Source organism: Aedes albopictus, chromosome 3 (assembly GCF_035046485.1).
Source record: "Aedes albopictus strain Foshan chromosome 3, AalbF5, whole genome shotgun sequence".
Classification (NCBI taxonomy): Eukaryota; Metazoa; Arthropoda; class Insecta; order Diptera; family Culicidae; genus Aedes; species Aedes albopictus.
This window is the reverse complement of record NC_085138.1, coordinates 347,242,741-347,264,689: the sequence shown is the minus strand read 5'-3', so window position 1 is coordinate 347,264,689 and position 21,949 is coordinate 347,242,741.

Genomic DNA, 21,949 nt, shown 5'->3' with positions numbered 1-21,949 from the left:
TTCTTGATCAATTTTCGGGATTTATTGTTGAAGAAGTGATCACAAGAACAAAATAAAACAGAAGAAACGCATTTCTCTAGCATTTGGAAAAAAGCATTGAAAATTCTTAAGTAATTTCTCCAATTATTTATTAAGTTATGTTTCTGGCATTACTGAAGCAAATTCCTTCTTAAATTCCTTTTGAGCGAGCAGGAATGGAAATTACCAATAGTGAAAAATAATTATCGGTGACATGATTAACTTACTATAACTAATCAGTACTACAGATTGCAAATGATCACGGACGGAAAATTGCCCCGGAAAAAAAACCGTGACATTTCGCATCATTGTGTCTGAACAACTCTTGCAGAAATTTATTTGGGATTTTATCTGACAAAACCGTGAGGAATTCTTTTGAAATTTTTTTAGGAGCTGCTCCAACCATTTGTTTGGAAACACCTGTGGCAATTTTGTAGGTAATTAATTATCAACTCTAACTGTCTTATTCATTTGGATATTACCTAAGAAGAGCTCCTCCAGAGTTCCCTTCAGCAATCACATTTCTGTGATTTAAAAAATAATAATCGAAAATTCCATTCGAAATGCCTCCAACGATTTATTCAGGAAAGCATTCGGATTTTTTTTTTAATAAAATATATTTCGAAAATTGTAACGGAAAATCAGCAACAGAATAATACGGACCGAGACCAACGGCAACGACCCCAGCGAACAAAAAGGACTTGCAATTGGAAACTCGGTACGTGGAACTGCCGATCTCTCAACTTCATTGGGAGCACCCGCATACTCGCCGATCTACTGAAGGACCGCGGGTTCGGCATCGTAGCGCTGCAGGAGGTGTGTTGGACAGGATCCATGGTGCGAACGTTTAGAGGTAATCATACCATCTACCAGAGCTGCGGCAACACACGCGAGCTGGAAACAGCATTCATCGTGATGGGTGATATGCAGAGGCGCGTGATCGGTTGGTGGCCGATCGACGAAAGAAAGTTGAGGATCAGGAGCCGATTCTTCAACTTCAGCATAATAAACGTACACAGCCCACACTCCGGAAGCGCTGATGATGACAAGGACGCATTTTACGCGCAGCTCGAACGCGAGTACGATCGCTGCCCAAGCCACGACGTCAAGATCATCATAGGAGATTTGAACGCTCAGGTAGGCCAGGAGGAGGAATTCAGACCGACGATTGGTAAGTTCAGCGCCCACCAGCAGACGAACGAAAACGGCCTACGACTCATTGATTTCGCCGCGTCCAAAAATATGGCCATACGTAGCACCTTTTTCCAACACAGCCTCCCTTATCGTTACACCTGGAGATCACCACAGCAGACGGAATCTCAAATCGACCACGTTCTGATTGACGGACGGCACTTCTCCGACATCATCGACGTCAGGACCTATCGTGGCGCCAACATCGACTCCGACCACTATCTGGTGATGGTCAAACTGCGCCCAAAACTCTCCGTCATCAACAATGTACGGTATCGGAGACCGCCACGGTACAACCTAGAGCGACTGAAGCAACCGGATGTCGCCTCAGCATACGCGCAGAACCTCGAAGCCGCGTTGCCAGACGAGGGCGAGCTCGTAGAGGCCCCTCTAGAGGACTGCTGGAGTACAGTGAAAGCAGCCATCAACGACGCAGCCGAGAGCAACATCGGGTACGTGGAACGGAATCGACGGAACGAATGGTTCGACGAAGAGTGCAGAACGGTTTTGGAGGAGAAGAATGCAGCGAGGGCGGTAATGCTGCAGCAAGGGACTCGACGGAACGTGGAACGTTACAAACAGAAGCGGAAACAGCAGACCCGCCTCTTTCGGGAGAAAAAGCGCCGCCTGGAAGAAGCGGAGTGTGAAGAAATGGAACTGCTGTGCCGTTCCCAAGAAACACGGAAATTCTATCAGAAGCTCAACGCATCCCGCGACGGCTTCGTGCCGCGAGCCGAAATATGCAGGGATAAAGACGGAGGCCCCTTGACGGACGGACGTGAGGTGATCGAAAGGTGGAAGCAGCACTTCGATCAACACCTGAACGGCGTGGAGAACGTAGGCACGGGAGCCCACGGCAACGGAAGGAACGACGACGCCAGTGCAGCGCAGGACGGAAATGAACCAACTCCCACGCTGAGGGAAGTTAAGGATGTCATTCACCAGCTCAAAAACAACAAAGCAGCTGGTAAGGATGGTATCGCAGCTGAACTCATCAAGATGGGCCCAGAAAAGTTGGCCACCTGTCTGCATCGGCTGATAGTCAGGATCTGGGAAACCGAACAGCTACCGGAGGAGTGGAAGGAAGCGGTAATCGGCCCCATTCACAAGAAAGGCGACCATTTGGAATGTGAGAACTTCAGGACGATCACTATTTTGAATGCTGCGTACAAATTGCTATCCCAGATCATCTTCCGTCGTCTGTCACCTAAAACAAATGAGTTCGTGGGAAGTTATCAAGCCGGCTTCATCGACGGCCGGTCGACAACGGACCAGATCTTTACCGTACGGCAAATCCTCCAGAAATGCCGTGAATACCAGGTCCCAACGCACCACCTGTTCATCGACTTCAAAGCGGCATACGATAGTATCGATCGCGCAGAGCTATGGAGAATCATGGACGGGAACGGCTTTCCTGGCAAGCTGACTAGACTGATTAAAGCAACGATGGACGGTGTGCAAAACTGCGTAAGGGTTTCGGGTGAACTATCCAGTTCATTCGTATCTCGCCGGGGACTGCGACAAGGTGACGGACTCTCATGTCTACTCTTCAACATCGCGCTGGAAGGTGTGATGCGACGAGCCGGGCTCAACAGTCGGGGAACGATTTTCACAAAATCCGGTCAATTTGTGTGCTTTGCGGACGACATGGACATTATCGCTAGAACATTTGGAACGGTGGCAGAACTGTACACCCGCCTGAAACGCGAAGCAGCAAAGGTCGGACTGGTGGTGAATGCCTCAAAAACAAAGTACATGCTGGTAGGCGGAACCGAAAACGACCGGATCCGTCTGGGTAGTAATGTTACGATAGACGGGGATACTTTCGAGGTGGTGGAGGAATTCGTCTACCTCGGATCCTTACTGACGGCTGACAACAACGTGAGCCGTGAAATTCGGAGGCGCATCATCAGCGAAAGTCGGGCCTACTACGGGCTCCAGAAGAAACTGCGGTCGAAAAAGATTCACCCACGCACCAAATGCACCATGTACAAAACGCTAATAAGACCGGTGATCCTCTACGGGCACGAGACTTGGACCATGCTCGAGGAGGACCTACAAGCACTCGGAGTTTTCGAGCGACGCGTGCTAAGAACGATCTTCGGCGGTGTGCAGGAGAACGGTGTGTGGCGGAGAAGGATGAACCACGAGCTCGCTGCACTTTACGGCGAACCCAGCATCCAGAAGGTGGCCAAAGCCGGAAGGATACGTTGGGCAGGGCATGTTGCAAAAATGCCGGACAACAACCCTGCAAAGCTGGTGTTTGCAACGGATCCGGTTGGCACAAGAAGGCGTGGAGCGCAGAGAGCACGATGGGCGGACCAGGTGGAGCGTGACTTGGCGAGCATTGGGCGCGACCGAGGATGGAGAGCGGCAGCCACAAACCGATACCGAGTATTGTGGCGCACTATTGTTGATTATGTCTTGTCTTAAGGACAAACGTCTTGACATCCCGCTTCAACAATGCATCAGAACTTTGGATGCACAAATCTCAGGAAGCAAGCTTCGAACAACAGTGCATTTTATTATTCTGTTCTTGCTCACTTGTAATTAGCATAAAATAAAATAGCTCAGGTGCGCGGGTTTTGTTTACGAAGAGATTTGTGCTTTCGAAATCGTGAGTAGGTGCCAAAGTCGGCCATTGTGGCGGCCATTTTGGGATTCTAACAAGTCTGTCCTTAATGATGTTGAACAAATAAATGTATGTATGTATATTTCGAAAATTCTTTTAAAAGATGTTTTTAAATAATCTGAAGATTTCTGAAAAAAATTTGCCTGGGAATTGTTGAAAAAAAAAATATCTGAGAATTTTCTTAAGAAATTGCCGGAGAAATTTCTTAAAAGATTGTTGGATTTTCCTAAAACTTCGAAACTCGGAGGGCTTCGTCAGGGAATGGCCAGGGGAATCTCGTCACTCATGAAGAAATTATTCCTTGAGGAATAATGCATGAGAAATATCAGGGGAAATTGTAAGAGGTATTCCAGAAGGTATTCCTCAAAAATTGATGGAGAAATTACTTGGAACACTTCTCAAAAGAATTGCGGAAGAATTTATAAATTTCCATACTGGAACCATTTCTGAAGAAATTGTCAAACCAGTTTCGAAAAAGAACTGACTAAGGAGTTCCTTAAGAATAGCCAGAAATATTCCTGATGGTAATTCGGTGGAATTCTTCAGAGGATTCTCGAAAATGATCCTGAAATAATGCAGAGAAATTGCTTAAAATTTGCCGAAAAACTTCTAAATAATTGACCAGTGGCAACTATGAAAAAATCAATTTTCATCCTCCCTTCCCTTTTAATAACCTTTTTTTTTTTGGACCATGGCTTTTAAGGTGACACGGGATGCCGTGTTACTTAGGCTATGTCTCCTCTCCCAAGGGTTTTATAAAAATATAGAAAACAAATCATACATACCTTAAATCTGAAGCATATTAGGAAATTGTAATCTGCCACTCTTAGTATATTCAGCAAGTCCAATCCCAGGATCATCGGCTTTAAGTGTTGAGATGGATTTCTTGAAAGATATGCTGGAAGAAAAACAAAGATCATAACAAATCGACCATTCCGTGTGCATAACAGTAAGGTCACTTTCGTTACACACGACCTTGTCATCCATTCATCCAGTCAGCAGTTGATCGCAATTGATTGCTTCCGCCCGCGACTGAAAATTGCCTAAGGCCACAGCTAGCAGTTTCGAAATCCCAATTTCCTCGGAACGAAGTTCGTTTGTGTGTCTCACAAATGACAACGTCGTAGTCGTCGTCGTCGTCGCCGTACGGACAGGGATTGCCGACCACCTTCCGGATTGATTGGACCGTCGTGTTTCGGCGAATGGTTTTCCTATTTTCCTGGGGGATGAAAAACTTATTGCACTGCACGTGTCGAATCGTTTGCGACGTTGTTGTAGTAGGTCGCCGCCGCGCGCGGTCGCCATTGGAGCATGTGGATGTCGTTAGATTATTGAGATCAAGTTCGGAGGGTAGGTGGCCTTTTTGATTTCGATTCCGGCAGATTGACTCCTACGGAAAATTGGTGTATGTATCTTCTTTGAAAATGAAACGTGTAAGTTGATTGATTGGTTTCACGTTTTGAGCAGAGTTTCAGAGAAGAATGTCAATCTGGAGGAAACAGACGGTCTGGATGATCTTATAGAAGTTTGTTAGCAAAACTCAAGAACAGAAAATTGCTAAAATAAGAACACGGAAAATTCCCAAGGTACGTTACAAAAAAGTACTCGGTCATCTGCCATAGGTCATACCGCAAGTATTTTCAGACTTTCAATCGCGAAATCGATCAAAATAAAACAGAACGCTGAAAGTTTTTCTCCAATATCCCTATAAAAAACGGCAAAATCGCCGTCGCATTTATTTTCTCGCATTAATTTATACTGCTTATTTTTAGCCTCCTTATTACCTTCAATCAAATGTCCAGGAATACTTCATTCTTATCATTTTTCGTGCTTTCCCATCCCAGCTCCGCCAGCACGTACGACTTCGGTAAGTTTATAAATAAAACACCACGATGCTAAAGTCGACCTGCAACAAGCAAAACAGACCCTCCGTCCTCGTCGTCGTCCTGAACCTGATTTCCTTCGCCATACCCCTGGACCTGCCCTCGGTCCCACCTCGCGCGTGCCCGAAGAAAAGATAAACGGTAAATCGTGTTTAAAAATAAATCAAATCTGCTGTTATTGCCGTCGCTGCTCGGACTGGGTTGATACCTAGGTACATATAAGCCTCCTCCTGTGGCCGTTTGCTCGATTGCCATCGCTTATACGTCTTCTACCTATATCCCAGTATCCACGCCACGTTTGGTTTGCCACATTCAACGGGGTCAGGTCTGGCCATCAGGCCATGCACTCAACCAAGCGGAGGCAACTAGTATGCACTGCAGAAGCCACCGCGACGCCGACGACCACGACGACGATGAGTTCGAAGGTGGAGGCGGTATATTTTTATCGTCTTATCGGTGTAATTTCGCGGAAGCACACGCCAGGTATAGATATACTGTGTGGCACAAGAAACGTGGGTCAGGATGTGTGGTCGGTTTGGTAAGTTCTTTCTCGACCTCCACGTGTGGTGCGGAATAGGTATAGGGAACGGGTTGCTTTATAAGGTACCCCGGGGCAAGTGGGACCTAAAAAAATGCTAGTTTGGTTTTGTCAAGCCAAAAAATTCTAAATATAAATAATTTTATAATTCCAATGGTTCTAAGAGACATTGGTGGTATATTTCTTCTTATTAATGGGCATTCAAACTGTTTAAAAAATTTTAAATTCTGCATATTATGCATATAATGAAAAGTGGAACTGATCTTCATTTACACCGTATTACGGGGCAAGTGGGACCTATCCGGAATTTTTGTACTAATGCGCTAATATAGTTGCTGCATATATGTAAGGTAGTATAAATTATAAATATCTTAAGGAGTGTATCGGAAATTAACTATATATGTTCAAAACATCCTAAAAAATAATTTATTCGAGTTATAAATAGTTTTATTTTTGGAGGTACTATATAAATCCTCAGAAAATGGAATGGCACTTTTGCTTTTGTAAAAATAATTATTTTACATGGACATCAATCTCAAAGTTTAAACGCATTTTGGACACCTCTTAAAAATTTGAAATTGCGGAAAAAATGGATTTTTTTTTTGATTTTTTTAAATATTTTAGCACAAATATATTCTTTTCCAGATTGCTCATAATATAGATAAAAAAATATTTTCAAGAAAAAATTTGACTCCATTTTAGCGCAATTCTTAAAAATGAAAAAAGGTCATTTTTCAGGGACCCCATTTTTATAAGCTCATTCAAAGCACGATTACGCAAATAAAAAATTGATGTATTTTATAATTCAATTTTTTTGAATTAGAAATGTTTTTAAACTTAATGACGAGGCAGCTTTAGTAGAGAACGGAATTGTATAACCTTTGAAGATATTTAAAACAGACTGTCAAAGTTCGACAAAAAATTATTGTTTTTTTTAGGATAGGCCATTTTTTCAATGCTGAGGGTTTTTCGACCATAAATATTTTTTTTTAGGTTGGTGTTCGGTGATATGTTATGTGTATATAACTGCTAACAATATTTAATATTTTTTGGATTTTTCGCCGTACAAGTTTTATTCGCTACAGGTTATTGAAACGCTGAAACATCTTTAAAAAAGAACAATTTGTCCAAAACTTTAATTTGTGAGATGTATTCATTCTACAATATTTTCAATAATGTTAAACATTTTTCAAATTTTTTCAGGCTGTTCTAAACTTGACTGTATTGTGAAGATTTGATAGAAGAACTAAATGATAAGAGCAAACATGCTTCGAGATAGAGCATCCTGAATGTTTATAGTTAATTTCCGATACACTCCTTATGCGAATAACTATGTTTAGCGATTTATGTTGGAAAAGTTTTGTGGTATCGTGCATAACATAATAACGAATCACTGAGAAAAAAAAATTGATTTAACTCTAGCAGCTCATGTAAAACAAATTGATTTTATTATTCAAAAAGCGCCCGAAGGTTAAACGCCGAAAGATTTTCAAATTTAATTTTTATATTACGTAGTTGATGAGTCACGCCAAAAGATTTTTCAACATTTACAGATGTTATGTTTTTCATTACATAAATTTACGATCATTAAATAAAGATTTTTCAATCATGAACTTCGAATAAGTTTTTTTCCATTTTTTTCATACTTTATGACCGGTTCCTTAACATTCAGAAAAACTCATTATGCAGCGAAAAACGAAAAAATAATAGAATTTGCTTGAACGAAAATATGAGAAATAGATTATTTCGAAAAAAAATGCTCTATCAAAGACTTTACCATTTTGAGCAATAACGTCATCATTAGAATAGAAGTAATTAAGTATAATTCAACGATTGATTACTTAGGGCGCCGATTTTTACTTCACTTTTGTGTAAATTTCGACTTAGGCTGAAGAAAGCGAGATCAAACTTTGAAATTGTGTTTGTTTACTCTCCTAGGTCTCACTTGCCCCAGATGCTGAAATGTACTGGGGCAAGTGAGAGCAGTTAACAAAAGGTAATAAATGAAAATAAATTACAGCTTTTTCGCTTGAAATAATTTGCAAGCACTCCAAATATGATCCTGAAACCGAGAAAGTTTTGCTTTATTTGTTCTTCTACTTTTAAACGACGAATGTTGTAGACTTCCTTAAATTCACTTAGTGAATTGAAAATTACATATGAACAACAATAACATATATGGTCTCTTTATGGTAAGAACAATACCCAAGCAACACACATGTTATAATAGAGTTACGACAGCGCAAGTTTTGGTTGTATAGAAGTTTATTTTACGTAATTCTAACATTGTGTTGAAATAACGTAAAATAAACTTGTATACAACCAAAACTTGCGCTGTCGTAACTTTTACATAACATGTGTGTTGCTTGGGATAACAATTTTTGAATTCAAAGTATCCATTAGTGTGATACCTGTGTTTTCTATGAAGAATGTTTGCCTTGAAACTAACAAATAAAAAAAAAAATATAGCTGTAGGTCTCACTTGCCCCGGATTCTCACTTGCCCCGGGGTACCTTACTAAAGAATAGAGTAAGTTGGGGTTTGAAATTCGAATTGAAGCTGTGAGCTGAAGATACTTTGAAATTTTCTGAACAAAACAGATCTAACGTTATCAACAGCATTCGAACTTAATGGAATAAGTGCTATATGATTACCGTTTCTGTTATGTGAACAGAAGGTTTTGAGTTCAATCGTGGACATCTACTGTTTTGGACCTACTTTGTATCTTTATACCTCCTTGTTTTTTATTGTCCTTCACACTAGTACGAATCGACACTTTTTTAGAAAACCTCTACTACCGTCAGTGGGGGTGTCATTTTGCCAAAATTGCATAGTCCATCCCTTTGTGGGTCGTTACGACAATATTTTAGCTCTAAATCAATGATGATGATTAACCTGGGCTTGTTAGGGGAATATCTGTAAATAAAAAGAATATCGCGTTATAGTAGTTTACGCAACAAGGTGCAGAATGACGATTTTTACAGCACGAGTCGTACATTTATCCAACGAGGCTTGCCGAGTTGGATAATTACGACGAGTGCTGGAAAAATCGAGTTCTGCACCGAGTTGCGTACAACGTTTTTTGCAATTTCATTAATTACCCTTGAGGATAGTTTTGAACAAAACTTTTTCATCAAACTGCACACTGATGTTCATAGCCATGTTTAAGAAAATCTGAACATAACAGGTTATACTGTGCAGTTGTCACAATTTTTCAAAACTGCGTCCAGAAAGCATCAAGAAGTGAACAAAACTGAAAACAGTGCTGTAATGGTTCATTACGCAACGCAAATCAGTGCTGTAATGAACCATTACAGCACTGCTAATTTGGTGTGGGAAAGTAGGCCTTTTCCTGTCAGATTTGCGTGAGATAAAACAGCCTATTACGATGAGAAATTGCAAAAAGTATTGTTCCTTTGAATTCCACTAAGAAAAGGATGCAATTTGACAGATATGTATTTCGACCTCAACTGTAAGGTCGTCTTCAGTGTCTTGTACTTGACTCGAGTCAAGTACAAGACACTGAAGACGACCTTACAGTTGAGGTCGAAATACGTATCTGTCAAAGGATGCAAATTCTTAGTGGAATTCAAAGGAACAGTACTTAACGCGATTTTCTTTTTATTTTCTAAATCAATGTTAAATTCGGTAGACACGTTCATTTTTATATTGTTTAGAACTGTCTTAAGTATAAATGATTCAACTAAAATTTTGACAATGATATAGCCTTATTAAAATTGGTTCAATTTCACCCCTTTTAGGGGGTGACATTGGGCCAAACAATAAAGTTCCAACACAATAGTTCAATATGAAAAAAGATCGCTTGCAAATCAAAACTAATGAACACATAGATACTTGCTCACAACCTATCAGTGTTGTAGTCACTTTAAAATAACATTTCAGACGAACAAACGTGAAAGTTTGATCACATTCATAATCTGCGTTCAATGATCCAATGCAATACATCTGCTATTCCTTAAATATAACTCCAACCAACATTCTCAAAAGACGAAAGTAATATTTCTTTATCATCTACAGTATGCGGTAGGAAAAAATGCGAAAGTGTTTTTCAATTTCAAACTTCGTTTTTGTCCATTTGACATTAATCAATCTATGTTTCAATGTTCCATGATCTGAATTAGGCTAGTTTTCTGAAAAGTTAATTAGAAATTTTCCCATTTTGGTCACTAACCTTTACAGGGTGGCGCCTAGAGCTGAAGACAATCAGAATTTTCAAACTGCAGAAAAGTACACAGGTCGCTAAATTTCGTATCTGATAAAACAAAATTTTGAATTTTCTCTACAATACCATCAAATATATGTACTTATTTCATATAGTATATAAAACTACATGGCTCTGGATCAGTGTGGTCTGGTTGTTCATCGAATTTAAGCTGATTTTGTTACTGTTGTAATCATTTTGTTTAATGACCATTGCACTAAGGGCCAGAATCGCAATCTAGCGGAACTATATTGATTACTCCTAAACGAAGCATTTCTGACAAATAGTGTCTTCGACAAAGTTGTTTGACATCAGCAGGGGCATCTATTGCTAAGAACGTAGTAGTTCGCAACTTGTCCACATAGGTGGCGCCTCCATCTAACTTCTTGTTTTACGTCCTAGAGACTTGGCGTCTTCGGCAAAGTTGTTTATATTGACAAAATAAACAACTCTCTCTCAGACGTCAAAATTCCATAGCCTACTGTTTTCAAGTTATTTAAAAAATAAAAACTAATCAATGAAAAAAACAGATTTTTAAGCTAATTTTGACATTTTTACCAGAAACCATGTGAGTTTAAATTTTTTCCTAGTGCATATGTGTCAAGCCAATCACATTGTACGGGAATATGCTGAATATTATCATTAAAAATTTAAAATAAAAATACAAATTCGAAAAAACAGTGTGAATTTCAAGCCTTAATATCTCACAAAGCGCAAAAAATCGCAACATCAAATTTTCAGCAAATACGAAGCAATACTAGGTGAACGTACTGCCAAAAATTTGGAGAGGTATTTTTTGGTGTTTTTGAGATAATAGCTTTTTAGTAACAGTATGAATATAAGTAGTGCCAGCATGTAACTTTTTACTGTTATACATTAGAGAGTTTATGTCTTCGAAAAAGTTGTTCATTTTGACAAAATAAGCAACTCTTTCCTAGACGTCAAAATTCCACGGCCTACTGTTTTCGAATTATTGTATAAAAACTAGATTATATTGATAAAAACTGATAATAAAACACATTTTGATGCAATACTATGCACTATTTTTTATTGTTTTTACTTTTACGATTCATAGAAGTTCTAGCAAATGTCAGTTTACTATTGTTAGCATGGGTCAAGATATCTTTTAATTTTTTGCATGTTAATTTCAAAGTGTTTTAAGCTTAACCTATTTTATCAATCATTTTAAATTTTAGATTGCGAAATATCTTATCGAAAGCTTGTGGATCTGTTTCTGGATGGAAAGGACGTTGATCGAAGATTGTGAAACAGAAGCTCCACGAAACTGACATCTGCATGACCTACTATGTATCGTAAAAGTAAAAACAATAAAAATAGTTCATAGTATTGTATCAAAATGTGTTTCATTGACATTTTTTATCAATATAATCTAGTTTATATGCAATAATTCGAAAACAGTAGGCCGTGGAATTTTGACGTCTAAGAAAGAGTTGTTTATTTAGTCAAAATGAACAACTTTTTCGAAGACATAAACTCTCTAATGTATAACATTAAAAAGTTACATGCTGACATTACTTATATTTATACTGTTACTAAAAAGCTATTATCTCAAAAACACCAAAAAATACCTCTCCAAATTTTTGGCAGTATGTTCACCTAGTATTACTTCGTATTTGCTGAAAATTTGATGTTGCGATTTTTTGCGCTTTGTGAGATGTTAAGGCTTGAAATTCACACTGTTTTTTCGAACTTGTATTTTTATTTTAAATTTTTAATGATAATATTCAACATATTCCCGTACAATGTGATTGGCTTGACACATATGCATTAGAAAAAAAAATTAAACTCACATGGTTTCTGGTAAAAATGTCAAAATAAGCTTAAAAAACTGTTTTTTCATTGATTAGTTTTTATTTTTTAAATAACTCGAAAACAGTAGGCTTTGGAATTTTGACGTCTGAGAAAAAAATGTTTATTTTACCAACATAAACATCTTTGCCGAAGACGCCAAGTCTCTAGGACGTAAAACTAAGAAGTTAGATGGTGGCGCCACCTATGCGGACGAGTTGCGAACTACTACGTTCTAAGAAATAGATGCCCCTGCTGATGTCAAACAACTTTGTCGAAGACACCATGTGTCGGAAATGCTTCGTTTAGGAGTAATTAATTTAGTTCCGCTAGATTGCGTTTCTGGCCCTTAGTGCATTGGGCGCGCTGTTTATTGATACCTGCTCATTAGGCTAACATTATCACATGTTAAACATCAAATACGTTCATTTTTATTTTTCAGTGCTAGAATATAGACATTAACTGATACACTGTCATGAAAAAATAGTCATATACATCCCATATTTAGAATGTATTAGAGCCTTGAACTTTTCGCATTTTTTCCTGCCGCACCCTGTACATAATAACTGATGTGCTTGCATTCTTAATTTAGTATGAATCTAACATTTGATTCAAAACTAGACCGTATTATGCATAAAATAATGTGAATACTTTCAGTTCTTTTAATTCACATTTGTAGGGTTCTCGTACTGATTGCATTGCTTTTATATGGCACAAAGTCACCCCCCCCCCTCATGATGAACTATTTGTACTTAATCAAGTACTTAATCAAGAAAACTCACAGTATTTAACAAAACAACTACTGAATGCACCTAGAAAACAGCAATTCATTACAAGTTCGGTGTTTAGCTGTTTTCTACTGGGCATTTTAAAATAACGATATTGTACAGTATGCCTAACCATACAATTCATATCACGTTTTCTTAATGGAAAATTAACTAAATGTGACTTTTTTCTACACCCGATGGCCAACACAAGTTATAGTTACCATATACTATCCACCTTTTGATCATCACTTCGATAAATGTTAGTATTTTGAGCAAAACATCTTTCGTGATTTTTGGCCCAAAGGTACCCCGACTGGCGGCACTTCACTTCTGATACCCACCGGTTTTCGCAACGTGCTTTCACATCATCGTTGGTAAAGTACCACCTTATCTCCCCACTGCACATTGTTGGTAGTAGTATATAATGTCGAAAAAAAAAACAAAGAAGCAAATAAATGATAACATGATTTGTTTTTTCTCATATTTTCTCATATGAAATTCCTGGGTGGCTCCTTGAAGGAATCCCTGAAGAAACATCTGAAGGAAACCATGACAGGACCCCTTGAAGGAACTGCTAGAGAAATCCTTGAATGAACTCGTTGATGAATCCCTGAAAGAGCTTCTGGAGAAATCCCTGAAACCATTTTTAAAGATATCTCTGAAAGAATTGCCGGAGGAATCTCTGAAAGAATTCTCGGGAAAAACTCGAAAAACTCTCAGGGAATCCCGGAAGGAATGCCCGGAAGAAATTCCCAAAAGACATCTCCGGGGGAGTCCCGAAAAAAAATCCCCAAGGAATCCCGGAAGGAATTCCCGTAGGAATCCCTAAAGGAATCCCGGAAGGATTTCCCGATGGATTTTCCGGAAGGAATCCCGGAAGGAATTCCAGAAAAATCCCGGATAAAAATCCCGAAGGAATCGCGGAACGAATTCCCGGGGGAATATCGGAATGAATTCCTGAGAAAATCTCAGAAGGAATTCCCTTGGAAAACCTCGCGGGAATTCCTGGGGGAACTCCCGAGGGAAATTCAGAAGGAATCCCTGATGGAATTCCTGGAGGAATCCCTGAGGGAATTCCGGAAGAAAGCTCTAAGATAATTCTGGGGGAAGCTCTGAAAGAATTCCGGAAGGATTCGTCGAAGGTATTCTTTGCAGATTTTCTTGAGGATACTCCAAAGGAATTCCTGACAAAATTTCTAAAGAAATCCGTGAATGATCTCCAGAAGGAACCCCTGCGGGACGGATCTCTGACGGAACTTCTGGAGGGATCCTTGGTGAAATTTCTATAAAATCTTTCTCCGATGGCACTCCTAGTGTAATCCATGAATCAACTCCTGAAGGATACCGTGAAAGAGCTCGTGAAAAAATCATTGGGGAAATCATGAATTACTCAAGGAACACCTGGGGAGATCCGCCGAGGAATCCAGGAGAAATCCCTGAAGGAATTGCTTAAGAAGTGCGGATTATCTTTAGCAGAAGCACTACTTTGCGGACGAGTGTTGTTTGGATGCCATGCAGTCAGTAAATTTGCTGACGCTTTTATTGATTGAATGCCACCTATTTTTTATTTCACCTGAAATCTTGGGACTAGGGTTTCAAAAAAAATGAAAGCATGCAACGAACGTGAGTTTTTGTTTTTGTCTTCTCATCACACCGCTTCTGACGTTGAAGCCTCTTTCCTTCACGGAGGCGGGTGAGAAGAGAATAAAAATTATCTCGTCGCTCACATCGTGGCGACGGCGAGATTCAATAACAACATTTTCCCTGTCATTGGTCACCACCGAAAATTCGCGGCCGTTGTTGACATGAAGCATCCGCGCAGAGCGTGTGTTGATGATGGTGGAGTCATTACGTCCACCAAGTAGTTGAGTTTTTATGTGTTCACTTTCAAGTATCTCACAGCGGAGCTGAAAATGAATGCCTAATGCATTCAGTTTAGCAAAATTTCATTCAATTGAATGTGATTTTTGACACATCAAACATCACTAGGCATAAAGTTTATTTTTCACATGTGCTCATTTGTGGCAAACGTAATCTTAAATGCTTGAGAGAAAAATGGTTTTAAATATTATTAAAGATAATCACTTTTCTTTATTTTACTTGTGAAAAGCCGTTTTGTTTTTGTTTGGTATTCAGATTAAAATCATGAAGAAGGTGATATCAACCGCGATAGCAACGGTTGGATTAGGATGTCAAATATATAAATTCACTATTCACCGGGACGGTCGGTTGTCATTTTCAAACCGATTTAGCAACGGTTGATGGAGTTCATGCGTTATGATGGCGGTTGTCAATTTGGGTTTACTCACGCATTGGTGGGCATCGTCTAAGCAATGGAGTAATAATCTGCTCAACGGAATCAAGTCAGAATTTTCCTTTTAAAGAAGACTCGAAACAGAGTCGAAACGTCGGGATAAATCTACCAGGATGTTCTCCCCGCTGCTACTTAATCGCTGTGAGGGTCTATTTAGACCACAGGGCCCGGTATGACCTACGAAGTCGACTCCGAACCCCTGGACCACCTCTTGTATCGCGTCTGAACTGGTCATTCTCCGAGTCCATGCACCATCTTATCTGTAACACCAAGATGATGTGGGTGATAGCCGTTGACACGGCATTCCAGCCAAACGCGGGCACACGAGCAAAACGTGTTCCGCCGTTTCCTCTAAACCATTGCACACAGAGCATCCGGGAGAATCCGCGTGCCCGAAACGGCGTAGATATTGTCGGAAGCAACCTTGACCTGAAAGGATTCAGGTGGAATGTAACTTCCCCATGGCGCCTTAATATTCAACTATCTACCCTCGGTATCAACCTATGTAACTGTCCCACGCGCACTGCCATTTGACCAGAGAGGCCATCCTGGCAGTCCTGCGCATGCCTCTTATGCCGCGCATTTCGAAGCACTCCATGCCCTTACTGATAAGGATGCCGATAGGCACCATACCAGTAATGACACAGAGAGCGTCGTGTTACACGGTACGGTACGCGCTCGCAACCCTCAGGCACATAAGCCTGTAAGTACTTTCCAGCTGCCGTCAGCAGCATTCAGTACTTAGCGCAGTGCCCCACGCCGGGCCGCCATACCCTAGTATGGACGTAGCAACACTAGCCAGAAGCTTGCGCTTACTGGCGTACACCGCTGAGCTATTGGACATCATCCGGGACAGTGCCGCAATAGCTGTGGAGGCTCTTTTACAGGCATAATCGACGTGGCTACCGAAGGTAAGCTTATCGTCGATCATCACGCCCAAGTGTTTGACGGAGCGCTTTGACAGGATAGTACACTCTCCTACACTGATCTCCGTCTGCTGCTCCGACTTCAGGTTGTTAACAACCGTCACCTCTGTCTTGTGGTGAGCCAGCTCCAGTTTCCTGGACCGCATCCACGCCTCCACAACCTTGATCGAGTGGTTCGTAGTCAACTTTACCTCCTCGATCGTTTCACCGTAGACTTCGAGCGTAATGTCGTCGGCAAATCCGACAATCACCACTCCCACTGGATACTCTAACCTCAACACCTCGTCGTACATGACATTCCATAACACCGGACCCAGGATGGAACCTTGCGGGACTCCTGAGGTTATGTGAAAGCACTTCCGACCCACCTCCGTGTCGTAGACTAGTACACGATTCTGAAAGTAACTTCCGAGAATCTTGTACAGGTACTCCGGTATCCCCAGACGCAAGAGCGCATCGGCAATAGCAGACCAGCTGGCGCTATTAAACGCATTCCTTACATCCAGAGTCACTACCGCGCAAAAGCGAATTCCCCTCCTCTTAGGCTCGAGTGCTTTCTCGGCGGTTTTTTGTAACCGACAAGATAGCGTCTACGGTGGATCTCCCCTTCCGGAAGCCGTACTGGTTGCTCGAAAGACCATTTACGCCCTCAGTGAACTTCAACATTCTATTGAGGATAATCTTTTCGAGCACCTTCCCCGCATATTGGACTATATGCCGACGGGTCTCCGGGTGGTTTCCCCGCCTTTGGCAATAGTACCAGGCTCTGCCGCTTCCAAGCTTCTGGGAAAACTCCCTCGTCCAGGCATTTCTGCATAGCAGACCTGAACATCTCGGGAGCCTCTGCAATAATAGCTACTTTTAAGGCCAGGTTCGGAACTCCGTCCGGACCTGGGGCCTTACCTACGCTAAATGACTTAGCTATCCCCGCAAGTTCCACATCGATGAACCTCTCCTCATCGCCAGCCCCAGTCCCCGGCTGTCCTACGAAAGGAGGCCAAGGACTAGGATCATGACGCGGAAAAAGTCCTCCAATGATCCCCTCCAACATCTCTGGAGATTGCTCTGTAGGAGCCATCACACCTTGGCCAGTCTTGGCCGTCACGATCCTGTAGGCATTACCCCACGGATTCGCATTGGCACTCTGACAGAGATCCTCGAAGCAGGCCTTTTTGCTTGCCCTTATCTCAGTCTTCAACACGACTTTAGCAGCGTCTAGCACACCCTACCGTTCGTTTCGTTTCTTCGCTGATCGTGTTCTCTGCATCCGCCGCCTAGCCCGAAGGCAGGCGCGGCTCAGTTTCGCAATCACGTCGATGCACCAGTAAGCCGGTGGCTTCCTATTTCTAGGGTGAACTCGCTTAGGCATGGTCGCATCACACGCATACGAGAGCACCGCTACCAACTCGTCGCCGTCTAAACCAAGTAAGTTTCGCTCACGTCTGAGAGCCTCCCTAATTATCCCTTCGTTAAATTATGATGTCTTCCACCTGCGAGGGCTTGGCCTTGGCCTAGCCGCCTCTTCCTCTTTCCGCTGCCTGCTGTTGTTGTAGTCGACACTGTAGTGAACCGCCAGGTGTTCGCTGTGAGTGTAGCTATCGTCTACTCTCCAGTGCAAACTACTTGTTAGATCAGGACTACAATAAAACACGTCATTAATCGATTCCGCACCGTTTCGACTGAAGGTACATCTGCTGCTGGCTGCAGATCAGCTACTCTGCACCCATGACCTCTCCCACGGTAGGGGGAAGAAAGGTTCCCTCGGTTCCCTACACTGGCACTTCACGCACAGCTACGTCCTTCTGTCCCTTATTTTTAACCCTCGTCGCGCATTGGGGTCATTATGACCCCTAAACGTGCACTAGGTCAGCGAAGTGAGCGTAAGCCAATGCACGAAGAAGGTTAAGCAATTCTACCATGGATGCCTTCGGAGATTTCTTTGAGAAATCCTTCAGGAATATTGAATTTAATTTTTTTTTTTTCAAAATTGTCTAAAGATTACCCCAGGCACATATTTACTTTAAAAAACTTCCCTAATTTTTTTTCCACATTGCTCCACGGATTTCTTTAAAAGAAACCCTCCAAGAATCCCTTTCCGCAAATGTTCCGCGGATTTCTTTTGAAAGTTCTTCAGAACATCTTCCATACATTGATTGCAATTTCCTACGGAATTTTTGTAAGAGGATCACGCAGAAATTTATTAAAATCATATGGAATAGTTTTTTTTCTGGAATTCGTACGAGAATTCATTCCAAAAACCACGGATTCCTTCAGAGATGCATTCATCGATTCTTCAAGCAAATAAAAGGTTCCTTCACAAATTTCTAAAAGTATTTCTTTGGAAAATCTTTCTCATGCTTCAGAAATTACTTCACGGATTCTTCCAGAAATTTGCCAGAAGATCCCTTCATAAATTACCTATGAGGTTCCTCCATAAATTTGTCCAAGGATTCCAAATACAATCCATGAATTTCTCCAGAATGCATTTCCTAATTTTTTGGTTTTTGATTTTTAAAATCTACAGCGGAAAAGGTGCAGTGTTTTATGGAATAAAAACCAGACAAACGATCGTGTGCAAAGTACGATCTTTACAAATTGATTAAGATCGAGTGAGTAGAGGACAAAACTAACAATTCTAAACACAACTAACAGATATGCTTCAATAAATACAGGCCCTGAGGAAGATCCAACCCAAGGATCGAAACGTTGGCAATGATATAAAATTATCAACGCTTTTTCCCGTGACTGAAAGCCGAAAAACTCCGTAGCTATTAATAAATAACGAAGCTATATTTTTTTATTCGGGTTTCATACATATACAGTATGTATAGGGCCCATATAGCCGAGGCGGTAAACGCACGGGTATTCAGCATGACTATGCTGAGGGTGACGGGTTCGATTCCCGGTCGGTCCAGGATCTTTTCGTAAAGGAAATTTCCTTGACTTCCTTTGGCATAGAGTATCTTCGTGCCTGCCACACGATATACGCATGCAAAATGGTCATTGGCAGAGGAAGCTCTCAGTTAATAACTGTGGAAATGCTCATAGAACACTAAGCTGAGAAGCAGGCTTTGTCCCAATGAGGACGTTACGCCAAGAAGAGAGAGAGACATATACAGTATAGATCAAGATTTCTCCTGATTTTTTTTCCTGCTGGGCAATTTTTTTTTTTCATTCTTACAGAAACCATTTTTAAGCAAAATTTCACAAAAAAAAAGATTTTTGCAAAGAATGAAAAACGCTTTCCACTACGAAAAAAAAACAAAAGATCCCTCAGATCCATGCTCTACTTGAACATATTGCTTCGTTATTTAATGAAAAATCAAGAACCAAAAATGAAAAAATGCTCCAGTTTCGCCTTAAAAACTACTCTTACGCCTCTTACGGAAACTCTCCCGAGGCTTTTTTCAGAATTTCTGCCAGGGATTTCAGATATTTCCTCTTCAACATTTTTAGGTAGAATTCTATGGAGACAGTTCACCAGGAATAATCTTCATAAATTATTCTAGAAAAACATTCAAAATTCATTTGTAATGTTTACAAGGATTCCTTCATAGTTTTCTTTTACGATTTTTTTTTGAAATTCTTTTGAACATATTGCAATAAATTATTCCAGTGTTAAGAGAATTTTCCTGATAATCCTTCAGTTATTTGTTCAGGTAATTCTTCAGGAACTTCACCAGAGATTTGTTATGGAAATGCTCTAGGGATTCTACTGAAAATTCCCACAATTTCTGCAGAGATTTATCCCGAAAAGTATGCAGAAATTTCTACAGGGTGTCTTGCGTTATTACTTTCAGTAATTCAGGCAGGAATTCTACATGGGACTCCTTCAGTATTTCCTCCAGATTTCCTTGATGTATTCCCCAAAAATTTATCCGGCATTTTCTCTATGGATATATCCAATAATTTCTACACGTTTTTTTTTTAATTTTTTTAACAACATTTCCTAGGAATTTGCTTTTATTTTTTTTGAAATGTTTTAGGAGTTTTTTTTTTTAATCTTTGCAAACGCAGACTCCGGGTATTCAAAGCTTTTTTTCTGAAAATTCGTCCACAGACTTCTCTAAGAGTACGTTCGGAAAATCATCCCAGAATTTTATTAAACGATTTCTCAGGATTTTTTCTGTATTCCTCAATTTTTTTTCTAGGAATTCCACCAAAGATGCCTTGAGAAGTTGCTCCAGGAAGGCCTAAAAAGTGACTCCTAGGATTCCATCAAGAATTTCGCTGGTATATCTTTGGATGGTTTTCCAGATATTTATTCAAAAATACTCCCTAAGACACTGAAGGTTTCTTCACTACAAAAAAAATCTTAGCCCCGAAATGCTAAGCTTCGCTGAAGTGCTTATTTTTCAAGTGTTGTTGAAACCTGGAATTCGTTAGCTCTTTTAGATTAAAATGACGTCAAAAGAGAAACATCTGAGTTTGGGCCAAACATTTGAGATTGAGAGGTAGCGCAAACGCCTGAAAATGAACTATCGCGTAATTAAAGTTGATTTCACTTTAAACGCCATAACGTTTTCAATTTTCCTTTTTTTTTTTGAATCACCCTCAAATTGATTTCAAAACGAACTTGTTGAACATTATTTTTTTTCCAAAATCACGCAAAATATTAGTTTTTAAGAGTTTCTTTTATATTTTTTTTTCATAAAAAAAATAATTTGGCGCCCGAGAACTTTTTAACTGCTTGACCAATTTCAAATCTTTAAGCTTGCTTTTGTAGCTATTTTTGTTGCCTTAGAATATTGTGAATAAACTTAACCTGCAAAAATAGTTTCTACATGGATAAATATCAAAAAGAAGTATTTTACTAGAAATATAAAAATTTTGGTAAATTTTAATTTGTTTTTTTTTTATGCTTAGTTTCCGGTTTAAAGTATAAAAATATTCTAAATAATCATATGGAAGTCTCAGACTTCATTTTTTTTTTGAGTGATCTGAATAAAATAAACTTCACTGTGTTCCATACTCCTAAATAAGATGCCAAGTGACTGGTTTTGGGTGAACCCTTCCAAAAAGTTGTCCTAAACTTCAATTTTACATGAAAAAAACAAGTTTTAGGTTAAGTTTTAGCAGTTTTTAGTGAAAAGTATCATAAAAATACTTTGACGAATAGTTTCTTCAGAACAAAGTTAGGCTACAGACATTTCTACAAGAGCATGCTTGAAGATTAGGAATTGGTCAAGCAGTTCAAAAGTTTTTTTTTTGAAAAAAAGAAAAACATGGATAACATCTTTAAAAACTCATACTTTGCGTGACTTTGAAAAAAAAAACAATGTTCCACAAGTCCACTAGAAATCAATTTGGGAGAGATTCACAAAACCACCATTTTATTAAGCAATCTCTGACAGGAATGCACTTTATAGTGTAAAGTGTCAATAATAAATTAAAAAAAAAAGAAAAAAAAACTTTTTATTACTCGAAAATTTATCTTTGAGGCAATTTTGCCACCTCCAAATCTCAGTATTTTTGGCTCTAACTCAGAGGTTTATCTTTTTATGTCATTTGAATCCAGAAGAGTTAACGAACTCCAAGTTCGACAACTTTTGAAAAATAAGCACTTCAGCGAAACTTAACATTCGGGGGCAAGGATATTTTTTGTAGTGAAGAAGCCTTCAGTGAAATCCCTGTAGAAAGTTTAGAAAG